The sequence below is a fragment of the Notolepis coatsorum genome (genome assembly GCF_963971535.1).
Source record: "Notolepis coatsorum genome assembly, chromosome: 12".
NCBI classification, from domain to species: Eukaryota; Metazoa; Chordata; class Actinopteri; order Aulopiformes; family Paralepididae; genus Notolepis; species Notolepis coatsorum.
The window spans coordinates 17275694-17284229 of record NC_140176.1 but is presented as its reverse complement, the minus strand read 5'-3'; positions in this window follow the sequence as shown (position 1 = coordinate 17284229).

The window sequence follows — 8536 nt, the reverse complement described above, 5'->3', positions numbered from 1 at the left end:
ACGTAACAAGTGTAAACAAAAGTGTTCAAAACAAAAGTGTTCAATATACAATACAGAGTAGAAAAGAATATATATATATTAGTAAGTTCGTTTTTTTATTTGATTTGATATTTTTTATTTTCGTGTCTTACATACAGATGTATGCCCAGCCCATATGGGCTTACAAGACACATAACAATAAGTATATAATAATATACTTTACCAATTACTTAACAAATGACAATAGACCAAGATGGCCATAAAAAAAAATACAAGAAAATACAATAAAACGTAATATAACACAAGCTGTACTCAATGTAAATAAACAGAAAAACAAGTACAAATACAATTATATAGGATACAGTGTGTTTTGTCTCAGGTCCCATGCCTTCTCCAAAAATCCTGCAAAACCGAAGATGTCCTCCACAAAAAAACAACTCAGCATACAACTCTCAGACTGCCAAAACAAATCTGGGTTTACAATTTGAATTTTTTCAAATAAAGCCCTCCTCAAAGTGGTGTACAAAGGGCAATAAAAAACAAATGATATTCATCCTCTGAGTTACAATACAATATAAAGTACAATGCAGAATGGGATGAGGTACAACTTAGGGTAATGAGGTATGCGTTGTAGTGCAAATCTTTTTACCTATAAATATAAAGTGTGTTAAAGTGTCTAAAGTGGGTAAAGTGGGTGCTACAGTGAGTTGTTTGTTTAAAGTGAGTGTGTGCGTGTGGATGTGTGTGCTGTGAGTGTATTTGATGGTTTGTTACATAGTGTTATTGTCATTTAGCATCCTGATTGCCTGGGGATAGAAGCTCCTTCTGAGTCTCTCTGTGCTTGCCATGTATCGCTTGCCTGACCGCAGCAGTTCAAAGAGTGTGTGTGGTTGGCTCACGGCCATGGGTTCTCCGCAGTTCTCAGAGACAGATGTGTGAAGAACTGTGTGTGCCCGGTGTTGTGTTGTGTCTCATGTTTTGTTCATCTGTTTGCCCCCCCCCCCCCACCCTATCTGTACTGTGTGTGGGTGTGTGTAGAGAGAGAGAAAGTTTGAATGAGATAGTGGAGTGTGGATCAACTGTCTCTCTGTGCAGAGATAATGGTAGCTATTTTCAAAGAGTCCTGTTGATTTCTGTCAGTGCGGTTGAGCTGATTAACTGTTCCACACCGTCCCTAGCTATTCTCTCTCTCTCTCCCCCCCCCCCCCCCCGCTCTCTCTCTCTCTCTCTCTCTCTCTCTCTCTCTCTCTCTCTCTCTCTCTTTCTCTCTTGGTGGGCAGGCAAACACAATACCCTGTTAATTATGGGGTTCCTTGATTGCAGTCTTCAGCTAAGTGGGCTCAGAGCAGAGCAGAGCAGAGAGAGAGAGAGAGAGAGAGAGAGAGAGAGAGAGAGAGAGAGAGAGAGAGAGAGAGAGAGAGAGAGAGAGAGCGAGAGAGAGAGAGATCAAATATAGCTAAATAGAGCTGAGTGGAGGGGGGGGGGGTAGCTGGAAGGATGCATGCACATAATGTGATTTATGTTTTACTAGCCTGTGATAATTTGAAGACAGATAAAACACTATATATTATTCATGATCACCTTTAGGATTAGAATGGGTTACTTTAATGGTTTGGGGTTAAAAGTTAAAGGTTGCAAGTCAACATCATGTAACCAGCAGGGATGGGTGATGATGTCGGGGCGTGGTTTAGAACACGAAGACCGGTGGGTTTGGTTAGAGAGCGTCGCTCTGACAGCAGCCAGCTCCGCTCCGCTGGGCCGCCTGTCACACAGACCGATCACCGTGGGCGAAACAAGGGAGACACGAGGCTCCTGTCATTGATTCGAATCTATCTAAGGAGGTACCGGTACGTGTATATTTCCTTATCTTTCTATTTCAATAGTGCGTGTGGGACCAATCATCAGTACCCGATAGCCGCGGATGTAAAGTTTTGTGGAGGAAGGACATTCCGATGAGACATTATTATTATCCCAGCTGCGTTCAGAATTAGTTTGCGCTTCATTGATCACCATGGCGATGCTCAGTAGCCGCACCGGACCACCGGACAGTGGTGCAGCAGGTCGGGCTATGCGATGGCATTCCTCTGCGGTAAACTGATGATGTAGCAGCCTATCCATCTCAACAGCATCCCCCCGGTGGTAGTGACTGTGAGGTCGGTTCAAATTGTGATAGACTGACAGTTAGTGGGTCTACTGAAAATGAATCAAATAAACAGAGTGGCGATGTAAATACCATTGAAACAGTTTAGGCATAATGTTTGATTCCCAAATGACCCAGGACTATATCCCCCCCCCCCCTCGTGATTATTAGAATGTTCCTTTTTATTGGACATGTATTTCAGAAACATGCCTGGCCATGGCCACAGTGTAAAGCGTGCATGTCAACATACTGTAGCGTTGAAGTTTGTGTCATAGAATATAGATGAATCATTCGTCAGGTGAAAATTGCTAAAGTTCGTGTCATCTGGCTGTCATGTCTACAATGCAGTAATGTTGTCAAACAAACCACTTCCTCTAAATCAACCCAACTCCAATGTCTCCCGGATGGGGGGGGGGGGGGTGTGTGTGTGTGTGTGTGTGTGTGTGTGTGTGTGTGTGTGTGTGTGTGTGTGTGTGTGTGTGTGTGTGTGTGTGTGTGTGTGTGTGTGTGTTGCAAAGAACAACCGCGATGCTGCAGCAAGACCTCTTGAGTAAGAACACAGTATGAAGCAGCCGAGGGAGGGGGGAGAGAGAGCGGCAATAGGTGTGTGTGTGGAGGCAGAGAGAGAGAGGCAATAGGTGTGTGTGTAGAGAGAGGCAATAGCTGTGTGTGGAGGGAGAGAGGCAGAGAGAGAGGGAATAGGTGTGTGTGGAGAGAGAGAGAGAGTGTTTATGTGTGTGCAGTGTCAAGAGTGTGTTTTGGCAAGTCTGCACTTCCAGTACCTCTAATACTTCCTTAATGGATCAATTAGAGGTTCTTTCACTTGACTGTACTCCTCTGGGTCCAGTTCTACTAGGCCAAAGGCCCCGTAACACTATAAACTATGATGGTAGGGTGTGTGTGTGTAATGGCTCCTCGGACAAGAGTCTGGGGGAGTGCTTGATTGACTTTTCGGGGCGTGTGCCTTTCCGCCTGAGACGGACACGACACACACGGATACAGCTCTGTGAGCTCAAGTGCCAGAGGTCGGTGGGAGAGGTCCAACCTTTAGTCCACTTTTATCAGCAGTAAATGTTAAGATTGTACAGACTAATGTCCAGATAATACAAAGCGTGCACCCACACACACACACACACACATTGCAAATATGACACCTTTTGGGGCGGATGCCTCAACACATGTGTACTGATTGCACGGCAACCTCTTGTTGCGTGGATAAATTATATTGTATAGCCCCCCCCCCCATCTCACTTGTGTGGGCAAGCGCAAGCCCATTTTGACAACCTAGGATGGCTTAGAGTAGACGACAAGAGTACAGCAACTTGCAATGGACCTGGTCTACAAGATACACTACACCACTAAGGTACCCATGCATGTGCATGTCGAAATACTTCGACCACAACACCAGAGAGAGTTCCACAAATCATGTTCAAACCAGATTCGGCTCAAACGAGGAACTAAACACGTTTTTGCAATTATGCCACAACAGTGTGGAACGCCCTACCCACAACCGTAAAATAATGTGAATCCCTACCCTCCTTCAAAACCGCTCTCAAAGAGCACCTACGGGAGGCTGCAATTCGAAACTGGCCCCCGGTAAATGTGTTTGGTGTTTGTGACAGATTCTAAGATGCCTGAGGCTAAATTAATTGTGGGTTAAGAGTCTGTATCAGTGTTACAGGTTTTAGGGTGTGGATAACACACACACACACACACACACACACACACATCCACGCTGACACATAGGCACACACAAAGCCTGTCGTGCGGCTGGGTAGTGTGGCATGATTGTCTAAATTGGTAAACGTGAACACGGGTCACCGTGAGATGTCCGGGAGGAGAACACAGTTGAGCACAGAGGCCACATTCTGACAACAGCTGATGGGACCTGACCGGTTCCTCTCAGCTAAAGGAACAAGTCTGGAGAACACTGTCATTTCTCATATACCTCATATACTGTACAAACTACATTCTCACACAAAAGAGAAGGAATATACGTGAGCTTTACTGACTCACTGGCCGCGATAACATCACGCCTTAGTAGGGTTTTATATCAACGCGCGCACACACACACACACACACACACACACACACACACACACACACACAGGGGCGGACCTAGCACATTTGGCGCCCTAGGCGAGATTTTTTTTTTTTGTAATTTTTTTTTTTTTTTATGGCTTTTGCCTCTTCATAGTTCTCTAACGTTAGTCTTTCTTTCCTCAACGCTCAATTCTATAAACACTTGACCGATACCCATCAATGCACAGCGCTCTAGCATGTTCTGACTGTGAACACCTAAAGCTGAGGCTCAGACCGACCGACCGTTTTAGATTTTTGGCTCATTTTCCCTTATGTTAGAATTTTTTTATGTAAAAATAATGGTTGCAGATATAGAGGGGGCGCCAAAACTGCACAGAGAATTTTTTTTTAAAATAAAACATTTAAAATAAATATATATATTTTTTTTTTTTTTTTGGCGCCCCCCTCTGGGTGGCACTCTAGGCGACCGCCTATATCGCCTGTAGGAAGGTACGCCCCTGCACACACACACACACACACACACACACACACACACACACAGTCTGATGTTTGCTGGAAGGTGGAGCTGTTTGTTTGCTGGAAGGTGGAGATGCTGGATGGCTCTGTATACGAGCCAATTTGACCCTATATAGGCTGCTGCCACAAAACACAGTGTGAGACACCAGGGTCATGATGTGCTTTGAAACGCACACTTACTACAATAGGTGTATGCTAGTGGTGGGAATCACCAGAGGCCCCACGATAATATAACATAATCACAATACTAGAGTCACGATATTGTAATATTGCAATATATTGCGATTTATAACTTTTTTCAACTGCAAATTATGTCCCAACAGAAAACATTCACATCTGCTATATATATACACACACACACACACACACACACACACACACACACACACACACACACACACCTGTTTTATCTAATAAGGTAACGTTTTCAGTCTGTTCATCTCACTCCAATTTTTAAAGCTAAATATCTCTCCAGGAGGAAGCAAGCTATTGATTCATTGTGGTGATTGATGACAGAGATGTAGTGAGCACATCCTACCACCTGGTGGCAGCAGTCTCCCAGAGTGATGTAGTGATTTTGGAGTGGGACCATTTTAAATGACCATGACCTGTGTGACACACACACACACACACACACACACACACACACACACGCGCACACACATTGATAGTCTTTGGCGTGATTTATATCCCTTGTTTTGTCCTAAAGTTGTAGTTTCTGAACAAATGCTGTCTAATCGCAGTTTATTCCTCGAGTTGTTTCCCCCCAAAAAGAGTCATGGCGGATGAATTGGGGGTTGCCGATACTACACAGACATCCGTGGAATTAAATAATTATAATGATAATAAATACGACAATATTTGTAACAATTACGTTTTGCATTTATAGTCCTGACTCGATGAGGCATCGTGAGCATTACACACAAACGGCAAACTAAATAAATATGAACTAAACTGATCGCCGTGGATATAGCTACTGTAGTGGAATATACTGTATTAATATGCCATATACTGTCTTCTTCTCTATGATATTATTTATTGTTGGTTTGATTGATTCCTATTGCTAGAACTAAATAAATGCGTGGAGAAACGGCTTAGTGAGGCAGCCTCAGCGCGCGCACACACGTACTGTATACGTGCAAAATTAATCGTTCCAGTAAAGTAGGCTTCTATTATTCTAATGACTTGTTTTATTAGTTATTATAGTATTAAGTCCTACTGTAGAACATGACATATTAGCATGACATAGTAATGTCAATACTGAACGACTGCACGATTGGCTCTTGACAAGCGCACAGTCGTTCAGTATTGACATGAGATGTCTGGGTTTCATCTCCTGTGCATTGTATGTTACTATTGCACTTTACTGTTACATTTGCACTCTGGTTGGATGGTGTATTGTACTTGTGCTGTATAATGACAATACATTTGATTTGAATCTAATCTAATTTGGAGATCAGTCGCAAATCGCTTCCGCGCTACCTGTTGAATGGGTCAGCATGGTGCAGATGCAATGCCGACCCTCTCACACGCCTCCTTCGCCTTATAAGGAGCTGGCGGGGCGTGTCTGTATGCAATTTCAGGTGTACGAGAAGAACGCGCTTTGCAGTTGAATGAGTGATGTTTGTCATTCATGTGAACCCAGCTGCGATGATTTTGGCCACTTATGGATACCGTTTCACGCGTTCAGGAATCCGGAGGAGGATTTTTGTAAATTTGTTAGTACAACATTTTTAACAAGATATTTACAAAGGTACTTATTTATAGGGATGCTCGATATTGGCTTTTTTACCTATACCGATATTGTCCAACTCTTAATTTCCGATACCGATATCAACCGATACCGATATATGCAGGGTTCCCCCCCCCCCCCCGCAAAAAACGGAATAATTTCAGGTAATTAACATTACATATATCTTGTCATGGAATTAACACAACATTATGCATACGTTTGACAATAAATTAAATCAGAATTTGTACTTACTTGCTTGCCTGGGTAAATAAAGGTGAAATAAACGTATACATTTTTTAAAATTTTTAAAATTTTGAAAACCGATACCGATAGTTTCCGATATCACATTTGAATGCCAATATCGGCCGATAATATCGGTAGGCCGATAATATCGGACATCCTACTTATGAACATTTTCAAGAATCAGGACCATTGTATATACTGTACATACTGTATATTTCCTTGCAGCAGTATTAAAAGTTAAATAAAATAGACCATTTTGAATGAAATAGCACCATGACAATTATTTATTACAAGATAAAAAAATATCTTATGTCATATTACATTGTAATCATTTGTACTGGACAACTATACCATCAAAACTAAGACAATGGATGAACAATCCCAGAAGATATGATAGTGGTTGGCCTTGGTCTTTATTCCCGCATTCCCTCCAACAGTCTGCTCCTTCATCTCTATATTTTGTGAGGGTGTGATGAAGAATCTGACCCTGTTTTCCACTCAAATTGTCTCCAGGTCTGAGAGGTGGTTGTTTTCCATTGTTGTTTACATATTTCTCTCTCCATTCTTCTATTGTTATAGTAAAGTTTGCTTCCCGTTCCCACTTCTCCTTGATATACAGTATACTGTGTCTTGTCGGTTTCAAGTTCTATAATCCCTCTATGGACACGAGTATGCAAGTACATGGAAAAAATACTAGAAGTAGAAATACCATTTAAGATTCAAAATGATGTATTTGGGGAAAATAGATTTGGATTTAAGCTATAATGATGACAAGTATATTTTTAGCATATTAAGGGTGGCAACCAAAAAGGCTTGCGTGAGGAAGTGGATGAGTCAGGTGGTGCCGACGGAGGGAGAATAGATGGAAGTGATCCATGAGATCTATGTGATGGAAAGGTTGACTGAGACAACAGAAGGAAAGGATATTGGTCAGGCCCATGAGGCCAGCATTTGTGTGACTGTGAAATACAGAGAGAAACTAATAGTGAATGAACCTTTTTGTTTTGTTATTTTCATTAATTTTGTTTGTTATTTCTTCTTTTTTTCATTCACGTTTCCCCCCCCATTAGTGTTGTTTCTGTTTAAAAAAACATAAAAAAAAAAGAAAATGACAACTAAGACAATTATCATGATATGATATTCAGGCCATAGCGCCCAGCCCTTCTACACATGAATGAATCATACTCACATTATTAGGAGCAGATCTATTCCCAGCTGTTGATTCAGAGGTCAGACTCCTGTCATTTGGTAGGAGTGGTGGTTGGGGATAACTTTGGTTTCACATCTGCCCTGGATTTGGTTCAATTGTGGGTTGTGGTACTAAAACTAATGTGGATAACATTATGATAAAATATCTGATTCTAAACATAGGGCCTATACTGGTTTGTTTGCTGGGAGGGAGGTTGGACTAAATTCAGATTTTGTAAATGACCATGACCCGCTGCGTGACACACGCTCTCACTCACTCACTCACTCACTCACTCACTCACTCACTCACTCACTCACTCACTCACTCACTCACTCACTCACTCACTCACTCACACACACACACACACACACACAACTCTAAGCGCCAAGAACAAAAGAACACCAAAATATTCAGTTAAACAACGTTTTATTGTATCATGGAATAGGCTACATTAATGTGTGTAAGACTATATTGATGCAAAACAACTTTCTAAAACTCAACTGTGACAAATCGGAAATAATAATCATCATCGGCCCAAACTCCCTCACCCGCTCCACCCAGGATCTCTCCCTCAACATTGTCGTCGCCCCCCCCCCCCCCCCCAAACGTCCGCAACCTCGGCATCATCCTCGACCCCGCCCTCTCATTCCTCCCCCATGTCAACCAGTTCACCAAAACAACCTCAAGAACATTG